The following is a 21,821-nucleotide window of genomic DNA, read 5'->3' as shown; positions in this document are numbered from 1 at the left end:
ATTCAGACCCTGTCAGTGTGCCAGCTGGTCATTGGGTTTGATTCAGACCCTGTCAGTGTGCCAGGTGGACATTGGGTTTGATTCAGACCCTGTCAGTGTGCCAGGTGGTCATTGGGTTTGATTCAGACCCTGTCAGTGTGCCAGGTGGACATTGGGTTTGATTCAGACCCTGTCAGTGTGCCAGGTGGACATTGGGTTTGATTCAGACCCTGTCAGTGTGCCAGGTGTACATTGGGTTTGATTCAGACCCTGTCAGTGTGCCAGGTGGACATTGGGTTTGATTCAGACCCTGTCAGTGTGCCAGGTGGACATTGGGTTTGATTCAGACCCTGTCAGTGTGCCAGGTGGACATTGGGTTTGATTCAGACCCTGTCAGTGTGCCAGGTGGACATTGGTTTGATTCAGACCCTGTCAGTGTGCCAGGTGGTCATTGGGTTTGATTCAGACCCTGTCAGTGTGCCAGGTGGACATTGGGTTTGATTCAGACCCTGTCAGTGTGCCAGGTGGACATTGGGTTTGATTCAGACCCTGTCAGTGTGCCAGGTGGACATTGGGTTTGATTCAGACCCTGTCAGTGTGCCAGGTGGACATTGGGTTTGATTCAGACCCTGTCAGTGTGCCAGGTGGACATTGGGTTTGATTCAGACCCTGTCAGTGTGCCAGGTGGACATTGGGTTTGATTCAGACCCTGTCAGTGTGCCAGGTGGACATTGGGTTTGATTCAGACCCTGTCAGTGTGCCAGGTGGACTTTTTTTTTTAGGAAAGCAGGGGAAGTGTTGTGAGTAACAGAACTGCCTGAGATGTAGGGGAAGGGAAGCTGTTCCATTGTTGAGGAAAGCAGGGGGGGTGTTGTGAGTAACAGAACTGCCTGAGATGTAAGGGAAGGGAAGCTGTTCCATTGTTGAGGAAAGCAGGGGGGTGTTGTGAGTAACAGAACTGCCTGAGATGTAGGGGAAGGGAAGCTGTTCCATTGTTGAGGAAAGCAGGGGGAGTGTTGTGAGTAACAGAACTGCCTGAGATGTAGGGGAAGGGAAGCTGTTCCATTGTTGAGGAAAGCAGGGGGGGTGTTGTGAGTAACAGAACTGCCTGAGATGTAGGGGAAGGGAAGCTGTTCCATTGTTGAGGAAAGCAGGGGGGGTGTTGTGAGTAACAGAACTGCCTGAGATGTCGGGGAAGGGAAGCTGTTCCATTGTTGAGGAAAGCAGGGGGAGTGTTGTGAGTAACAGAACTGCCTGAGATGTAGGGGAAGGGAAGCTGTTCCATTGTTGAGGAAAGCAGGGGGAGTTTTGTGAGTAACAGAACTGCCTGAGATGTAGGGGAAGGGAAGCTGTTCCTTTGTTGAGGAAAGCAGGGGGAGTGTTGTGAGTAACAGAACTGCCTGAGATGTAGGGGAAGGGAAGCTGTTCCATTGTTGAGGAAAGCAGGGGGGGTGTTGTGAGTAACAGAACTGCCTGAGATGTAGGGGAAGGGAAGCTGCTCCATTGTTGAGGAAAGCAGGGGGAGTGTTGTGAGTAACAGAACTGCCTGAGATGTAGGGGAAGGGAAGCTGTTCCATTGTTGAGGAAAGCAGGGGGGTGTTGTGAGTAACAGAACTGCCTGAGATGTAGGGGAAGGGAAGCTGCTCCATTGTTGAGGAAAGCAGGGGGAGTGTTGTGAGTAACAGAACTGCCTGCGATGTAAGGGAAGGGAAGCTGCTCCATTGTTGAGGAAAGCAGGGGGGTGTTGTGAGTAACAGAACTGCCTGAGATGTAGGGGAAGGGAAGCTGTTCCATTGTTGAGGGAAGCAGGGGGAGTGTTGTGAGTAACAGAACTGCCTGAGATGTAGGGGAAGGGAAGCTGCTCCATTGTTGAGGAAAGCAGGGGGAGTGTTGTGAGTAACAGAACTGCCTGAGATGTAGGGGAAGGGAAGCTGTTCCATTGTTGAGGAAAGCAGGGGGGTGTTGTGAGTAACAGAACTGCCTGAGATGTAGGGGAAGGGAAGCTGCTCACTGATTGGCTGTAGGGACAAGGATCCCTCCAAAAATCTACCACTAATAGGCCAAGCCTCCACAGACCCTGTCTTGTACTGACAAACAAATCATTTGACATTCAAATACGTCATTTTAAATCCAGCTGGGCCTTTTAACACAGACAGTTGTTCCTGCTGTAGATGTTATGCCTTTGTACAGATCTAGGATCAGTTCGTTTTATATGCTCTCTAACACAGACAGTTGTTCCTGCTGTAGATGTTATGCCTTTGTACAGATCTAGGATCAGTTTGTTTTATATGTTCTCTAACACAGACAGTTGTTCCTGCTGTAGATGTTATGCCTTTGTACAGATCTAGGATCAGTTCGTTTTATATGTTCTCTAACACAGACAGTTGTTCCTGCTGTAGATGTTATGCCTTTGCACAGATCTAGGATCAGTTCGTTTTATATGTTCTCTAACACAGACAGTTGTTCCTGCTGTAGATGTTATGCCTTTGCACAGATCTAGGACCAGTTCACCTCCACAATGCATATACAGTACCGATCAATTGTTTGGACACACCTACAAATTCAATGTTTTTTCTTTATTTTAACTATTGTCTACATTGTACAGATCTAGGATCAGTTTTAACTATTGTCTACATTGTAGAATAATAGTGGAGACATTGAAACTATGAAATAACACATATGGAATCATGTAGTAACCAAACAAGTGGCAGTAGAATGGCTTTACTGAAGATCTCCGTAACTTTCAACGTGGCACCGTCAGAGGATGGCACCTTTCCAACAAGTCAGTTTGTCAAGTTTCTGACCTGCTAGAGCTTCTCCGGTAAACTGTAAGTGCTGTTACTGAGAAGTGGAAACATCTAGGACCAACAACGGCTCAGCCAAGAAGTAGTGGGCCACACATGTTCACAGAACGGGACCGCCGAGTGCTGAAGCGTGTAACGTGTAAAAATCATCTGTACTTGGTTGCAACACTCACTAACAAGTTCCAAACTGCCTCTGGAAGCAACATCAGCACAATAAACTGTTTGTCAGGAGCTTCATGAAATGGGTTTCCAGGGCCGAGCAGCTGCATACAAGCCTAAGATCACCATGTGCAATGCCAAGTGTAGGCTTGAGTGGTGTAAAGCTAGCTGCCATTGGACTCTGGAGCAGTGGAAACGTATTCTCTGGAGTAATGAATCATGCTTCACCTTCTAGCAATCTAAAGGACTATTCTGGGTTTGGCGGATGCCAGGAGAATGCTACCTGCCCCAATGCATAGTGCCAACTGTAAAGTTTGGTGGAGGAGGAATAATGGTCTGGGGTTGTTTTTCATGGTTCGGGCCCCTTAGTTTCAGTTAAGGGAAATCTTAACCCTACAGCATTCAATGACATTCTAGAAGATTCTGTGCTTCCAACTTTGTGGCAACAGTTTGGGGAAGGCCCTTTCCTGTTTCAGCATGACAATGCCCTTGTACGCAAAGCAAGTTCCATACATGAATGGTTAGTCGAGATTGGTGTGGAAGAACTTCACAAAGCCGACCGACCGACCGACCGACCGACCGACCGACCGACCGACCGACCGACTGACCGACCGACCGACCGACCTACCGACCTACCGACCTACCTACCTACCTACTAGTCACCCCTCCACTCTCTCCCTGAGTCCAGGCCCCAGACAGAACAGCAACACCGTCAGAACTATAGCAGTCTTCGTTCTGAAATGACTCTGGTCTTCTTCAGAAGTAGTGCAGTAGTCTACAGGGTGCAGAACTCACCTTTTTAAACACTTGTTATCACTCATATCATGAGGTTTCACATGTGTTTGGTTACATAGTGCCCAATGTTCTTCTGAGTGATAAAACAGCAAACATTAAGAGTGTTTACTTATCAGACCCACATATATAATAAATATACTATAATATACTATATTCATATGCTTTTAGTACTCACACATGAATCATATCCTGTATGCAGGTCATGTGTTGTTTTGAGCCAGCAGTAAAAACACACTGACAGGACAGTTCCTCTTATGGCCACTAGGTGATAATCTGGTGACACAGACGCAGGACTGTAGACTAGAAAGAAGCATTGCACCAATTATCTCTCCTTTCTCCTAAAGTGTGCACTTGTTCCCTTCACTGAAATGACTGGTAAACTAAATATAGTGGAAACGGCCACTTGATAACAGAAGGTAGAGTCCTCTGAGTGGAACGGTGGGAGACAAACAGTACCTCCTCTCCCTTTCTCCCATCCTCCTCTCCTCTCCTCTCCTCTCCTCTCTCCTCTCCTCTCCCATCCTCCTCTTCTCTCTCTCCTCTCTCCTCCCTCTCCTCTCCTCCTTCCTCTCCCCTTCATCTTTTATTCACTGACTTCTCACCAGTGATGTCATCATAACCAGTAACCTGTTCTTCTCTTGTCCCAGCCCAGCCTGACCCTGACATATATTATCAGGCCTGTTGAGTTGACTTGGGTAACAGACCTCTAGCTTCTACACCACATCCCCCCTTCTCCTGCTCTAACATGAGACCTCATCAGTACTCATTTTGGGTGCTGGTACTGTTTATATTGAGGTGCTGGAACATTAAGCCAATATTCTATAAGAGGTGAACTCAAGCAGTAGAAAGTTAGAGGCGATATTATAGGGCACACTATGTGTAACTTTGCTGCTCTGTCAGCAGTTTCCTGTGGAGTTTTTTTAACATATCAGTTTGCTGTAGTGTGTTCAACCACTGATCCAAGATAAGTTGCTAAGAAGTTTATCTCACATCATTGAAGTTAGGACGTAATGAGATAGAAGTCATAAAGCCTAGCAGTATTTCTCACTCTTCAGTCGACTCTTCATGACAGTAGACTTGTTTCGCTCAGCGGAGCCCCAGTTAGAGACAGATATGATACCTGCAGTGGTACTGACCATCCTGTTGTGGAGCACAGGTATGATGCTGTTTTACTGATATACACTTGTGCCAGTTACTGAGATATGTTTTGATATTGTAAGATATATTACCATTTGCAGGGCTAGTAAAATAACATGCAACTGGAAGCAGACAGTAAAAATGTGTCTCAAAGCAGGACAATGATGTGATCACCTGTAAATGTACTTTACTGTAGCCTAACTGTCCATCTGGGGACAGGCACTAATGTCAGTTAAGTTGTGATGGTGTCCTGCATCTGACTGTTGTATATTCAGTGTGTCAATGATTGATTGTATCTGTCTCTATGTAAATGAATGAGAGTATATATTATATTGGTGTTATGTTAGAGTAGGAGAAGGGAGGGGTGTAGATGATAGAGGTCTATGAGCTGAGTCAAGATCAACAGGTCCAACACTGTATGTCACGAAGAGAGAGAGAAAGAGAGAGAGAGAGATGAGAAGAGAGAGAAGGGGTGGGGAGAGAGATTTGAGGAGGAGGAGAGAGAGAGAGGAGGGTAGGGAGAGAGGAGGAGAGAGGAGGGTAGAGGAGAGAGAAGTGGAGAGGGGAGAGGAGGGTGGGGGAGAGAGGAGGGTAGAGGAGAGAGATAAGTGTATTGGAGAGAGTAGGGTAGGGGAGAGAGGAGGGTAGGGGAGAGAGAAAGGGAAGAGGAGAGAGAAAGGGAGGGGAGAATGGAGGATAGGGGAGAGAGAAGTGGAGAGGAGAGAGGAAGGTAGAGGAGAGAGATAAGTGTATTGGAGAGAGTAGGGTAGGGGAGAGAGGAGGGTAGAGGAGAGAGAAGTGGAGAGGAGAGAGTAGGGGAGGGGAGAGAGGAGGGTAGAGGAGAGAGAAGTGGAGAGGAGAGAGGAGGGGAGGGGAGAGAGGCTAAGGTAGAGAGAAAGGGAAGGTAGGGGAGAGAAAGGGTATACGAGAGAGTGTGTGTACACGTGGTTGTTGGTGTGGCTGAAATAGAATCCACTAATTTGAAGGGGTGTCCACATACTTTTGTATATATAGTGTATGTACACATGGGTGTTGTTGCACAATACCAACAATAAGCCTATCTTCCCATTCACATCATGAAATGTCATGTTGATGTTCATTTAACCTCTGTCTCTCTCTTCCTCTGACTCCTCCCTTTCTCCTCTGTCTCTCTCTTCCTCTGACTCCTCCCTTTCTCCTCTGTCTCTCTCTTCCTCTGACTCCTCCCTTTCTCCTTTGTTTCTCTCTTCCTCTGACTCCTCCCTTTCTCCTCTGTCTCTCTCTTCCTCTGACTCCTCCCTTTCTCCTCGGTCTCTTTCTTCCTCTGACTCCTCCCTTTCTCCTCTGTCTCTCTCTTCCTCTGACTCCTCCCTTTCTCCTCTGTCTCTCTCTTCCTCTGACTCCTCCCTTTCTCCTCTCTCTCTCTTCCTCTGACTCCTCCCTTTCTCCTCTGTCTTTCTCTCTTCCTCTGACTCCTCCCTTTCTCCTCTGTCTCTCTCTTCCTCTGACTCCTCCCTTTCTCCTCTGTCTCTCTCTTCCTCTGACTCCTCCCTTTCTCCTCTGTCTCTCTCTTCCTCTGACTCCTCCCTTTCTCCTCTGTCTCTCTCTTCCTCTGACTCCTCCCTTTCTCCTCTGTCTCTCTCTTCCTCTGACTCCTCCCTTTCTCCTCTGTCTCTCTCTTCCTCTGACTCCTCCCTTTCTCCTCTGTCTCTCTCTTCCTCTGACTCCTCCCTTTCTCCTCTATCTCTCTCTTCCTCTGACTCCTCCCTTTCTCCTCTGTCTCTCTCTTCCTCTGACTCCTCCCTTTCTCCTCTGTTTCTCTCTGTCTCTCTGTCTCTGTCTCTCTTTTTCTCCTCTGTCTCTCTCTTTCTCCTCAGATCTCCAGGCTCAAAGCGTCAGTCCACCAGGTAGGTAGAGTATAAATCTACAGTGATTATAGCAGTTCAATATTAGTCAACTTTATTATCCCACATGGAGAAATTCATGTATCCATACAAACCATTCTAAAACCCAATAACAAGTAGTGTTTTATGGAACTACTAATACTTGTCAACCACAAAGCATTACTGCTGTTAGAATAACAGAATCACTGTCATCATCTGTCCTCACCACTGTGTTTTCCTCTCTGCTGTTTACAGCTGAATACTCAGTCAGACTGGTGGATGGGACCACTTCCTGTTCTGGGACAGTGGAAGTCTTCAACAGAGGAGAGTGGTCAGGTCTATGTTCTAGGTGGTGGAGCATGAGAGAGACTAAGGTTGTGTGTAGAGAGTTGGACTGTGGGAATCCTGTAGCTGAATCTAGAGGACCTCTGATTGAAGATGGAAGAAGAGGAGTCATACTATTGAGATGCAGTGGAAATGAGTCTTCATTTAGACAGTGTAACATCATAGGAAGACCTGGTGTCTGTGATGGTGAATATTATCATCATGTGATCTGTTCAGGTAAGAGACTGGTCATATTGAGAGATTTATTTGTACATTATACAATATTACCATGTATCATGTTTTATGTGTTTTAATTTCATTTAAATAGAGGGAGAGATGTCAGATGTATTTAAACATTATATTTGTGTTTGTCATATTGGTTTATGGGAGATGTTCATGGGCAGATCATTGTAGTTCAGATGGTACTGAAGTGAAGCTGCCTGATGGATGTCCAGCTGTTTATTTTCTATAAAGTGAAGTGTGTTTAGTCCTTGACAGTGTCATCAACAAAACTGATTGAATGTTCAACCAACTCTTTTTCTCCAGAGTCTGTGCGGCTTGTGGATGGAGCTGGTCTCTGCTCTGGGAGAGTGGAGGTGAAGTCCAATCAGTCCTGGGCCTCAGTGTGTGAAGCTGACTTTGACCGGCAGGATGCAGAGGTAGTCTGTGGGGAGCTTGGCTGTGGGGCTCCTGCAGCTCTACAGGGGGGGCTCTATGGAGGAGGTGAGGGTCAGACCTGGGATAAAGAGTTCCAGTGTAAAGGCAAAGAGTCCCTTCTCCTGGACTGTGACACCTCAGACAGAAAACACAACACCTGTCTACCTGATAATGCTGTTGGACTCACCTGCTCAGGTAAGAAACAGTTTGTCACTCAATCAACATTGTTTCTCACCTGGAGTGAAGAATATGAGAGACAATATAGGTGTGTTTTAGTGAGAAAATAGATAGATTACTGTCTCTCTCTTTTCTTTTCTCAGAGCCTGATGATGTGAGGCTGGTGGGAGGAGGCAGTCGCTGTGCTGGTGGAGTGGAGTGGTACGACCAGGGAGAGTGGAGGATTGTGGGATCTTTCTCTGACGTGACGGCTGTAGCTGCAGTAGTGTGTAGACAGCTGGGTTGTGGCTACACTGTTTCAGTACTACCTGGAAACACCACTAGAGGGTTTTTAGTTCACTGTTCTGGGTCTGAGCGCGCACTGAGAGAGTGTTCCAGAAGCTATGATCACCTTCCTGGACTCAAAGTGATCTGCTCAGGTAATAACAATATACACTATATGGCCAAATGTATGTGGACATCAGTGGATTTGGCTATTTCAGCCACACCTGTTGCTGACAGGTGTATAAACTCGAGCATGCAGCCATGCAATCTCCATAGACAAACATCGGCAGTAAAATGTCCTTACTGATAATCTCAGTGACTTAACGTGGCACGTCTTGGAGCAACAACGGCTCAGCCGTGAAGTGGTAGACAACACAAGCTGACAGAACGGACCGCCGAGTGTTGAACCACGTAGAGCGTAAAAATAATCCTCTGTTGTAAAACTCACTGCTGAAACTCATATTAATATTTTACATGTATTTCACCCTTATTTTCTACACTAAACAATCTCCATATATACTTCCATAAATGTGTTAAACTGGTACCAGGAGACCTTCAGACGAGTCTTGTAAAGCTTGTGGGCGTCCTAGATCAAACCAACCTGTACGTGTTCCTGAGAGACTCACCTTTCCATAGTGGGGTCATGTTAGTGTGTCCTAGATCAATACAACCTGTACGTGTTCCTGAGAGACTCACCTTTCCATAGTGGGGTCATGTTAGTGTGTCCTAGATCAATACAACCTGTACGTGTTCCTGAGAGACTCACCTTTCCATAGTGGGGTCATGTTAGTGTGTCCTAGATCAATACAACCTGTACGTGTTCCTGAGAGACTCACCTTTCCATAGTGGGGTCATGTTAGTGTGTCCTAGATCAAACCAACCTGTACGTGTTCCTGAGAGACTCACCTTTCCATAGTGGGGTCATGTTAGTGTGTCCTAGATCAATACAACCTGTACGTGTTCCTGAGAGACTCACCTTTCCATAGTGGGGTCATGTTAGTGTGTAGTCCAAACGGTTCTGACACTACAGACAGAAGTTGGCAGATGGACTGTATGACTTCAGACGATGCTTATGGGGTTGTAGTGCAAAACGGAGAACATCATCGTGTTCCTGAGTCTCATCTTTCCACAGTTTAAAGGCCAAACTGATCGGACGTTACAGATTTCCACACGGCCGCAGAAATGGTAGACTAAGGGTTAAATTGTAAATGAAAAGAGCATCTACCAAACATGGATTGTGTGTGGGGGGGTACAGAGATGTGGTAGTCATATAATAATCATGCTGTGGTCTACATTTTGTTCATCATCAAGCAGACCAGATCATTAGAGATGGTGGGAGAGCCTGTTAGGCTGTTTCAAATGGAACAATATCATTTATATACTGTAGCATGAGAGTAATACCTCTATATACATTTAACAGGATTTGAGTGACGTTTTCTAAATTGTTTTTAATAATATATATATATATATATATACAGTGGGGAGAACAAGTATTTGATACACTGCCGATTTTCCAGGTTTTCCTACTTACAAAGCATGTAGAGGTCTGTAATTTCTGCAAAAATCCAGAAAATCACATTGTATGATTTTTAAGTAATTAATTTGCATTTTATTGCATGACAAAAGTATTTGATCACCTACCAACCAGTAAGAATTCCGGCTCTCACAGACCTGTTAGTTTTTCATTACCTGTATTAACTGCACCTGTTTGAACTTGTTACCTGTATAAAAGACACCTGTCCACACACTCAATCAAACAGACTCCAACCTCTCCACAATGGCCAAGACCAGAGAGCTGTGTAAGGACATCAGGGATAAAATTGTAGACCTGCACAAGGCTGGGATGGGCTACAGGACAATAGGCAAGCAGCTTGGTGAGAAGGCAACAACTGTTGGCGCAATTATTAGAAAATGGAAGAAGTTCAAGATGACGGTCAATCACCCTCGGTCTGGGGCTCCATGCAAGATCTCACCTCGTGGGGCATCAATGAACATGAGGAAGGTGAGGGATCAGCCCAGAACTGCACGACAGGACCTGGTCAATAACCTGAAGAGAGCTGGGACCACAGTCTCAAAGAAAACCATTAGTAACACACTACACCGTCATGGATTAAAATCCTGCAGCGCACACAAGGTCCCCCTGCTCAAGCCAGCGCATGTCCAGGCCCGTCTGAAGTTTGCCAATGACCATCTGGATGATCCAGAGGAGGAATGGGAGAAGGTCATGTGGTCTGATGAGACAAAAATAGAGCTTTTTGGTCTAAACTTCACTCGCCGTGTTTGGAGGAAGAAGAAGGATGAGTACAACCGCAAGAACAACATCCCAACCGTGAAGCATGGAGGTGGAAACATAATTCTTTGGGAATGCTTTTCTGCAAATGGGACAGGACGACTGCACCGTATTGAAGGGAGGATGGATGGGACCATGTATCGCGAGATCTTGGCCAACAACCTCCTTCCCTCAGTAAGAGCATTGAAGATGGGTCGTGGCTGGGTCTTCCAGCATGACAACGACCCGAAACACACAGCCAGGGCAACTAAGGAGTGGCTCCGTAAGAAGCATCTCAAGGTCCTGGAGTGGCCTAGCCAGTCTCCAGACCTGAACCCAATAGAAAATCTTTGGAGGGAGCTGAAAGTCCGTATTGCCCAGCGACAGCCCCGAAACCAGAAGGATATGGAGAAGGTCTGTATGGAGGAGTGGGCCAAAATCCCTGCTGCAGTGTGTGCAAACCTGGTCAAAAACTACAGGAAACGTATGATCTCTGTAATTGCAAACAAAGGTTTCTGTACCAAATATTAAGTTCTTCTTTTCTGATGTATCAAATACTTATGTCATGCAATAAAATGCAATAAAATGCTAATTAATTACTTAAATATTATACAATGTGATTTTCTGGATTTTTGTTTTAGATTCCGTCTCTCACAGTTGAAGTGTACCTATGATAAAAATTACAGACCTCTACATGCTTTGTAAGTAGGAAAACCTGCAAAATTGTCAGTGTATCAAATACTTGTTCTCCCCACTGTATATATACACTGCTCAAAAAAATAAAGGGAACACTTTTGGACTAGATCCATGTTGAGGCGAGACACGTCTGATTGGACTAGATCCATGTTGAGGTGAGACACGTCTGATTGGACTAGATCCATGTTGAGGTGAGACACGTCTGATTGGACTAGATCCATGTTGAGGGGGGAGGGGGTAAAGACAAGAGGGTGAGAAGAGGAGTAGAGATGGGGAGAAGAGGAGTAGAGAGGACGATAAGAGGAGAAGTGAGGGGGAGGAGAGGAGAGGAGAGGGGGAGAGGAATAGGAGAGGGGGGAGAAGAGGAGAGGAATAGGAGAGGGGAGAGGAAGAGGAGAGGGGAGAGGGGAGGAGAGGAGAGGAGAGAAGAAGGGAGATGAGGAGTTGGGGGATTATGAAATTTGACCATCTGACTTGGAAAGGTGGTATCCTATGATGTTGCCATGTTGAAAGTCACTGAGCTCTTCATTAAGGCCATTCTACTGACAATGTTTGTCTATGGAGATTGCATGGCTGAGTGCTTGATTATACATCTGTCAGGAAGGGGTGTGGCTGAAATAGAATCCACTAATTTGAAGGGGTGTCCACATACTTTTGTATATATAGTGTTTGTACACATGGGTGTTGTTGCACCATACCAACGATAAGCCTGTCTTCCCATCACATCATGAAAGGTCATGTTGATGTTCATTTAACCTCTGTCTCTCTCTTCCTCTGACTCCTCTCTTTCTCCTCAGATCTCCAGGCTCAAAGCTTCAGTCCAACAGGTAGGTAGAGTATAAATCTACAGTGATTATAGCAGTTCAATATTAGTCAACTTTATTATCCCACATGGAGAAAGTCATGTGTCCATACAAACCATTCTAAAACCCAATAACAAGTAGTGTTTTATGGAACTACTAATACTTGTCAACCACAAAGCATTACTGCTGTTAGAATAACAGAATCACTGTCATCATCTGTCCTCACCACTGTGTTTTCCTCTCTGCTGTTTACAGCTGAAGACTCAGTCAGACTGGTGGATGGGACCACTTCCTGTTCTGGGACAGTGGAAGTCTTCTATGAAGGAGAGTGGTTGGGTCTATGTTCTGGGAGGTGGAGAATGAGAGAGACTAAGGTTTTGTGTAGAGAGCTGGACTGTGGGAATCCTGTAGCTGAATATAGAGGACCTCTGATTGAAGATGGAAGAGGAGTCGCACTATTGAGATGTAGTGGAATTGAGTCTTCTATTAGACAGTGTGGCTTCATAGGAGAACCTGGTGTCTGTGATGGTGAATATTATCGTCATGTGACCTGTTCAGGTAAGAGACTGGTCATATTGAGAGATTTATTTATACATTATACAATATTACCATGTATCATGTTTTATGTGTTTTTATTTCATTTAAATAGAGGGAGAGATGTCAGATGTATTTAAACATTATATTTGTGTTTGTCATATTGGTTTATGGGAGATGTTCATGGGCAGATCATTGTAGTTCAGATGTTACTGAAGTGAAGCTGCCTGATGGATGTCCAGCTGTTTATTTTCTATAAAGTGAAGCGAACTTATTCCTGTCTCCTGCCTGCATTATTCCCAACCCGATCCTGAGTGACTAAGAACCCATTTCTACCTCTTACAGTATCAAACATAGCAAACTACAATCTTTTATCCAACATATTTGTGTTTAGTCCTTGACAGTGTCATCAACAAAACTGATTGAATGTTCAACCAACTCTTTTTCGCCAGAGTCTGTGCGGCTTGTGGATGGAGCTGGTCTCTGCTCTGGGAGAGTGGAGGTGAAGTCCAATCAGTCCTGGGCCTCAGTGTGTGAAGCTGACTTTGACCGGCAGGATGCAGAGGTAGTCTGTGGGGAGCTTGACTGTGGGGTCCTGCAGCTCTACAGGGGGGGCTCTATGGAGGAGGTGAGGGTCAGACCTGGGATAAAGAGTTCCAGTGTAAAGGCAATGAGTCCCTTCTCCTGGACTGTGACACCTCAGACAGAAAACACAACACCTGCCTACCTGATAATGCTGTTGGACTCACCTGCTCAGGTAAGAAACAGTTTGTCACTCAATCAACATTGTTTCTCACCTGGAGTGAAGAATATGAGAGACAATATAGGTGTGTTTTAGTGAGAAAATAGTAAGATTACTGTCTCTCTCTTTTCTTTTCTCAGAGCCTGATGATGTGAGGCTGGTGGGAGGAGGCAGTCGCTGTGCTGGTGGAGTGGAGCGGTACGACCAGGGAGAGTGGAGGATTGTGGGATCTTTCTCTGACGTGAAGGCTGTAGCTGCAGTAGTGTGTAGACAGCTGGGTTGTGGCTACACTGTTTCAGTACTACCTGGATACACCACTAGAGGGTTTTTAGTTCACTGTTCTGGGTCTGAGCGCGCACTGAGAGAGTGTTCCAGAAGCTATGATCACCTTCCTGGACTCAAAGTGATCTGCTCAGGTAATAACAATATACACTATATGGCCAAATGTATGTGGACATCAGTGGATTTGGCTATTTCAGCCGCACCTGTTGCTGACAGGTGTATAAACTCGAGCACACAGCCATGCAATCTCCATAGACAAACATTGACAGTAGAATGGCCTTACTGAAGATCTCAGTGACTGTTGTAAAACTCACTGCTGAGTTCCACATACTTTTGTCCATGTATTATATCTCCTTCCTGGACTCACAGTGATCTGCTCAGGAAATATCAACATATTATAATTATATTCAACTGATTTCCTTCATTCATACAACTTCCTCTGGACCTCTCATGATGACTGTTTAGCTTGTCAGTCTGCTTTGCTAAATAGATCACTCAGTCAAGTAGGAATCAAATACAACTTAAATATCCCAGAATGCTTTTGTATTTGAGTGTTATCTCAGTGAACGTCTCTACTCACTACCACTGTCACATGTCATGTTATTGTCATATCTAAATGAGGAAAGTAGTTGAGGAGCTACGTTTTCTTTTTCTCTCCTCTTGTTCCAGATGTCCTGCTTAAGCCTGATATCAACATATGTTGTCTCAGTGACTGTAGGCCCACTACTCATGTTTCCCTGTGAGGGAGGGTGGCTAGCACTGTTACATGCTGATGTTATTGTCATATCTATAGGAAACTAGTTGAAGAGGTTTTTCTTCTTCTCTTTTATTGTTACAGATCTCCTGGTCCAGCCTGATATCTCCCTGACTGACTCAATGGGAGGGGTCTCCAGGGGCCACCAGGGGCCCGAGGTGTTCAGGGGCTACAGCTTCACCATCACCTGCTCCACTCAGCCACAGTACCCAGGAGGCTCCTTCCTCCTCACGTTCACCGGCTCCAACAGAACCCAGACCCAGCCAGCTGTCAATCACTCTGCTGCCTTCCTCTTCCCTGCTGCAGATGACTCCCACCAAGGGAACTACAGCTGTGTTTATGAGAATTATGTTTTCTCTCATTACTTCTCCTCTGAGAGTGAGCTCCTCTCCCTCACCATCACAGGTAACTGAACATGAACCAGACTTTTAACTTTGTCATTGACAGATTTCCCACAGATCTATGTGATGATGATCAGTCCCCTCATCAAAGGTGTTTCTGTTTGCAGCCTCTCCTCTACCAGCCTTCATCATCAGACACGTTGTAGTGCTGCTGCTCCTACTGACAGCCATCACCACCTCCTACCTGTACTACAAGGTAAAGACATTTACTCAGACGTTACAAGTCATTTAAACTAGAGGGAGAGGGTGAGAGGGAGAGGGAGAGAGAGAGAATGGAGATACTACAGAGTAAATGTCTGACTGTTGGTGCTGTGTCTCCCTAGCCCACCAGGAGGCAGAAGAGAGTGAACAGGGTGAGCAGCATGGATCTTGATGTCAATGCCATGGAGATGGTCTCTCTGAGCTCCAGAGCTGAAGCTGGACCGGGAGAGGAGAGAGCAGCCCAGGGGACGGAGTAGGAGTAGAATGAAGCTGATCCTACATGCTGATCTTAGGTCAGTTTTGTGTTTTAAATCGATGGTCAGCAGTGGACTGGTGTTTAAAATGTGGTGACAAACCTGAAGTGGTTCTAATTTTAATAACAAGTTCAGAATTAGTTTATCTTTCTAGAACCTTGGAAGAAATCTAAAAGGAGTGACTGCAACCACCATTATTCCTTTTAGTTTAGTTTTTACCACCAGGGTAACATGGCGTTTTGGTAACTTGGGGTTCTGGGTAACATGGGGTTCTGGGTAACGTGCGGTTCTGGGTAACGTGGGGTTCTGGGTAACGTGGGGTTCTGGGTAACGTGGGGTTCTGGGTAACGTGGGGTTTGGGGTAACGTGGGGCTTTGGGTAACGTGGGGCTTTGGGTAACGTGGGGTTTGGGTAACATGGGATTTTGTTAACATGGGGTTTTGGGTAACATGGGGTTCTGGGTAACATGGGGTTCTGGGTAACATGGAGTTTTGGGGTAACATGGAGTTTTGGGTAACATGGGGTTTGGGGTAACATGGTGTTTGGGGTAACATGGGGTTTTGGGTAACATGGGTTTTGGGGTAAAATGGTGTTTTGGTAACATGGGGTTTGGGGTAACATGGGGTTTGGGGTAACATGGGGTTTGGGTAACATGGGGTTTTGGGGTAACATGGGGTTTTGGGGTAACATGGGGTTTGGGGTAACATGGGGTTTGGGGTAACATGGGGTTATGATTATTTTAAGTGAGTAGCTCAATTACGTCTGTTTAGTGTTCCAGAATGTATTGCTTTTACTTTTGTCTTTATCTTATTTAGTGTCTCTTAGATTCTTTATCTTATTTAGTGTCTCTTAGATTCTTCATCTTATTTAGTGTCTCTTAGATTCTTTGTCTTATTTAGTGTCTCTTAGATTCTTTATCTTATTTAGTGTCTCTTAGATTCTTTATCTTATTTAGTGTCTCTTAGATTCTTTATCTTATTTAGTGTCTCTTAGATTCTTTATCTTATTTAGTGTCTCTTAGATTCTTTGTCTTATTTAGTGTCTCTTAGATTCTTTATCTTATTTAGTGTCTCTTAGATTCTTTATCTTATTTAGTGTCTCTTAGATTCTTTATCTTATTTAGTGTCTCTTAGATTCTTTATCTTATTTAGTGTCTCTTAGATTCTTTATCTTGAAGTGTCTCCATTATTAATCCATGTATTATTATAATCATCTGGTCATTCTTTGTATTTTGAAAAATTCTTTGATAAAGGGGTCATCTTTTTCTCAAATCATTTTGGTTGTTGTTGTTTACATCCCATGATGTTATTGATTATAAATGTTATGATGTAGATTATTGTTTGAATGTTGTGAGTAGTCTAGAGATAATAATTGAATTGATTATAAATGTTATGATATAGATTATTGATTATGAAGTAGATTACTGTTATGATGTTGCTCTCTAAACTGCCATGTAATCAACTGAATGCTTTTAATAAAATTACAGGCTGTCAGTCTTGTGTGATTCCCCTCTTGGACAGACTACAACATACAGTATGAATTAACTTCTCTGGGATAGGCGGACGCTAGCGTCCCACTTGGCCAAATGCCAGTGAAAATGCAGAGCACCAAATTCAAATAAATTACTATAAAAATCTAACTTTCATTAAATCACACATGAAAGATACCAAATTAAAGCTACACTTGTTGTGAATCCAGCCAACATGTCAGAATTCAAATAGGCTTTACGACGAAAGCACACCAAACGATTATGTTAGGTCAGAGCCAAGTCACAGAAAAACACAGCCATTTTTCCAGCCAAAGAGAGGAGTAACAAAAAGCAGAAATAGAGATAAAATTAATCACTAACCTTTGATGATCTTCATCAGATGACACTCATAGGACATCATGTTACACAATACATGTATGTTTTGTTCGATAATCTGCATATTTATATCCAAAAATCTCAGTATACATTGGCGCCATGTTCAGAAATGCCTCCAAAATATCGGGAGAAATTGCAGAGAGCCACATCAAATAACAGAAATACTCATAATCTTTGATGAAAGATACATGTTTTACATAGAATTAAAGATACACTTGTTCTTAATGCAACCGCTATGTCAGATTTCCCAAAAACTTTACGGAAAAAGCGAACCATGCAATAATCTGAGACGGTGCTCAGAAAAAAATAAAATAATATCTGCCATGTTGGAGTCAACATAAATCAGAAATTACAATATAAATATTCCCTTACCTTTGATGATCTTCATCAGAATGCACTCCCAGGAATCCTAGTTCCACAATAAATTGTTGTTTTGTTCGATAATGTCCAAGTAGCTACTTTTGTTAGCGTGTTTAGTTCACATATCCAAACGCTCGTGCAGGTCCCCGCATAACTTCGGACAAAAACTTCAAAAAGTTATATTACAGGTCGAAGAAACATTTCAAACCAAGTATAGAATCAATCTTTAGGATGTTGTTATCATAAATCTTCAATAACGTTCCAACCGGAGAATTCCTTTGTGTCTGTAGAAGTAATGGAACGCAAGTCGCTACCATGTGAAATGTGCATGACCAGGACTTGGCTCTCTGCCAGACCACTGACTAATTCAGCTCTTATTCAGCCCCACAACATAGTAGACGCCTCATTCAAGTTTCTATAGACGGTTGACATCTAGTGGAAGCCGTAGGATGTGCAAACAGATCCATATCCTACTGTGTTTTCAATAGGCGATGAGTTGAAAATCGACCAGCCTCAGATATCCCACTTTCTGTTTGGATTTCTTCTCAGGATTTCGCCTGCCATATGAGTTCTGTTATACTCACAGACATCATTCAAACAGTTTCACTTCAGAGTGATTTCTATCCAATAGTAATACTAATATGCATATATTAGCATCTGAGACAGAGTAGGAGGCAGTTCACTCTGGGCACGCTATTCATCCAAAAGTGAAAATGCTGCCCCCTATCCCAAAAAAGTTAACTGAGATCAGTCTTGTGTGATTCCCCTCTTGGACAGACTACAACATACAGTATGAATTAACTGAGATCAGTCTGTGTGATTCCCCTCTTGGACAGACTACAACATACAGTATGAATTAACTGAGATCAGTCTGTGTGATTCCCCTCTTGGACAGACTACAACATACATTATGAATTAACTGAGATCAGTCTGTGTGATTCCCCTCTTGGACAGACTACAACATACAGTATAACATACAGAACGAACTGGTCATACATTTGGCAGGAGGTTAGGAAGTGCATCTCAGTTTCCACCTCATTTTGTGGGCTGTGTGCACATAGCCTGTCTTCTCTTGAGAGCCAGGTACCCACCTGTATATAGTCTTGCTATTGTTATTTTACTGCTGCTCTTTAATTACTTGTTACTTTCATTTCTTATTCGTATTCATATTTTTTTTACTACATTGTTGGTTAGGGGCTCGTAACTAATACAATTTGATTTGATTCGAGGTCTGCCTATGGCGGCCAATCTCAATAGCAAGGCTATGCTCACTGAGTCTGTACATAGTCAAAGCTTCCTTAAGTTTGGGTCAGTGACAGTGGTCAGGTATTCTGTGTACTCTCTGTTTAGGGCTAAATAGCATTCTAGTTTGCTCTTTTTTTGTTAATTCTTTAAAATGTGTCAAGTAATTATCTTTTTGTTTTCTCATGATTTGGTTGGGTCTATGTTTGCTATCCTAGGGCTTAAATATTTAATTGTTTTTGTTCATTTCTGAGTGATGTTCTATCGATTCCCTGCGTCATTTCATGTTTTCATGTGTATCTGAGTTATTTGCCTTCAAGCAGGCAGAAATATGTCCGGTATGACGTATCACCGTGATAAAGTCTCTCACTACACTGGAAGTTAATAGGAATATGACTTTTAGATCGCCAAAACGTTATTCATACATGTCAGATTTCAATAATGGACGATATAACTCGGGAGGTCGTCTGTCGACTGAGCCATTGATCATATTTTTGTGATATTCCTGCCTTGAGAAACTGTTAATTTAACGGATGGTCTAACAGGTTTCTCCTATTTGTCTGCCTCTTTAGTCCAGGATGCATTGCGTGGTGCCTTTGCCAGATACATTATAGAAAGGAGATAGGAATCCAATTTAATGGAACAGTGTATAACGCCCTTCTCAGCAGACTGTCGACCAATCACGTTCAGGTTGTCATGCTGCGTCACGCGGTTGTTAAGATAATCGTCACGCAATCCCTTCTCATAGTCAGTATACTGTATGTCGAGAAATATGGCTATTTTCTTCGAAGGTACGTAATGCCACGATTCCAAAGCTATACGATACTACAGATAGCAAGTTAATTACCTCACATCTCGGAAAAGATTAGTAATGTTGTACTTCTTGTTGACTAAATTCGTGTTAATGTTGGATTTTTGAGTGCCCAGTAGACTCCCATTCACTCCGTGAAGGAGAGCGCCCCCTGTGCCAGAATTATGAAACGCCGTTTGGGCTTTGCGTGTCAAAAAGATACACGTCAAATAACACTATTTGACACGTCAAATAAGCTTCTTTACCAATCAGGACCTGAATATGACTCCACGTCACACAATAATTTAACACGTTCATTAATTTAGAGGGACTGTCTCGTTTTTGTGTATCCCTCATTATCGTTATGTGTAAATCCAGCTACTTGTAAAGAGATCAATAAGACCTTTCTTGACTTCATCTGGAAAAATAAGTCTCACAAACTGAAGAAGTCAGTCCTCTGTAATAAAAGAGCTGAAGGAGGTCTGGAAGTGTTGGACTTTGTGACATAAATAACACTTTCAAGATCAACTGGTTGACAAGATGTTTGATCAATACTGATTCAATATGGTATTTCATTCCAAATAATGTGTTTCATAAGTTGGGAGGTCTTCAATTTTTACTGAAATGTCATTATATTCCTGAAAGATTACCCGCTAAATTGGCTAGGTTTCACCAACAAGCTTTAATGGCCTGGAAAATATGTTTCCTACACAATTTTTCCCCACATAAAGCTCTTTTGTGGAATAATTCAGACATTACTGTAAGGAATAAGTCATTGTTCTACCCCAACTGGCATGAGAGGAATATTGACTTTGTTCTTGATGTTTTTGACAACAGAGGTAATATTCTCACATATGAACAATTTATAACATTGAAAGAGTTTCCAATTCCTTTCAGTGTTTATTTCTGTGATCAAAGCCGTTCCCAGTGGTCTAACTACACTCATGAAAACTCATCTTAGCTTTGGTAATGATCACAAAGTTCATCCAGAACTCAGATTGGAAGGCGTGGGCTTACTTGAGAAATCTGGTTGTAATAAATATATAAGACAAATTCTTCATTCACAAAACCAACTTCCACCGAGAGGAAAATGTTTCTGGAACATGCTTATTATTCCTGACATTGTCTGGAAAAATGCCTGGTTAAGGCCTTACAAATATTGTATACCAAACAAAGTTAAGGAAGAGCACTTTAAAATTTTACATAAGATACTGTATATCCATGTAATTCTATGATATCCACATTTGTGGCTGTTGATGATATCTGCGTTTTCTGTGAAGAAAAGGTGAGAATCTGTCCCACTTGTTCTTTAATTTAAATTTGTGTCAGAATTTTGGGAAAACCTTGAAAAATACTTATTTACCATTATGAACACGACCCATGTTTTTGACATGAAAGATATAATATGTTACTATTGCAATGATAACAAGACCATTGAAATGATTGTTCATTTTTTTTTATTCTTGTTGCCAAATACTTTATACACAAACAAAAATTCCAAAATTCTATACCAAAATTACACATTTTTCTGATTGAATTTAACCATTTTATTAAAACATTAATCCTAGTGAATAACAACAACAATAACATCTTCCTGAATCATTATAGATTTTTTCAGAGTGATTACAACTACACTAGAATAGTTAATTATTTATATTTTTTGTCTGTTTTAGTATTTTCTTGTTAATACCTATGTTCTGTTTTGTATGATGTAACAATGTAAATTGTAGATCTGCATTTTGAATAAAAAAATATATAAATCAAATATAAAAAGAGGCACTTCTGCTGCGTCTCTTTCTGCTGACTGGAGGGGCAACGCAGTTGAGGAACCAAAAGTTTATTTTCATTTATTTCATAAAAGTGTAATATTATATTAAGTCGTTCAACGAGAAGCATGTGTTGATTGATTCGTGTTTAATGAGTGACAATTTAAAACAAACTTTAGACCCACTACATATTTACATTGAACCATAGTTCTGACATGGATCATTTTGACCCCAGAGGCATATCTTTTATCAGAGCCAAAATGTGGTTTATTCCATTTTTCATGACTTTGTCAATCAACTTGTTCTTAATACATCTAAATCATGGTTTAGTGTTTCTGTATCAATATGGACTTTTAACAAATTCAAATCCTTTGTATTCCTACTACAATGTTAAAACATTCTACATTGTGACATCATTCAAATATTCTACATTGTGACATTTCATTGATATCATGAAACAACTACTTCATGGATGTATTTTCTGATGTTTGATCAGAGATCTTTTATCAGAGTATCTCTTGTGACATTGATCACAGCTATGAGATTTCTCTCCTGTGTGTGTTCTCTGGTGTGATACCAGGCTGCTTGACTGAATAAAACTCTTCCCACATTGACTACAGCTATAAGATTTCTCTCCTGTGTGTGTTCTCTGGTGTATAGTCAGATGGCTAGATGTAAACAAATCTCTTCCCACATTGATCACAG

The 21,821-nt window shown here is 42.8% G+C and overlaps 2 long non-coding RNA genes across 2 annotated transcripts; both read left to right on the top strand.

Moving 5' to 3' along the window:
* The first annotated feature begins 5,836 nt into the window (after positions 1-5,836).
* Positions 5,837-7,867, top strand: LOC139577758 (uncharacterized). The gene is made up of 3 exons (XR_011675392.1): positions 5,837-6,760; positions 6,992-7,297; positions 7,607-7,867. It is a non-coding gene; the product is annotated as an uncharacterized lncRNA (long non-coding RNA).
* A 4,048-nt stretch (positions 7,868-11,915) lies between these two features.
* Positions 11,916-13,060, top strand: LOC139577769 (uncharacterized). Its single transcript, XR_011675403.1, has 3 exons — positions 11,916-11,950; positions 12,182-12,484; positions 12,913-13,060. It is a non-coding gene; the product is annotated as an uncharacterized lncRNA (long non-coding RNA).
* The last annotated feature ends 8,761 nt before the right edge of the window (positions 13,061-21,821 follow it).

Source organism: Salvelinus alpinus, chromosome 6, assembly GCF_045679555.1.
Source record: "Salvelinus alpinus chromosome 6, SLU_Salpinus.1, whole genome shotgun sequence".
Classification (NCBI taxonomy): Eukaryota; Metazoa; Chordata; class Actinopteri; order Salmoniformes; family Salmonidae; genus Salvelinus; species Salvelinus alpinus.
This window is presented reverse-complemented; position numbering and strand designations above follow the sequence as displayed.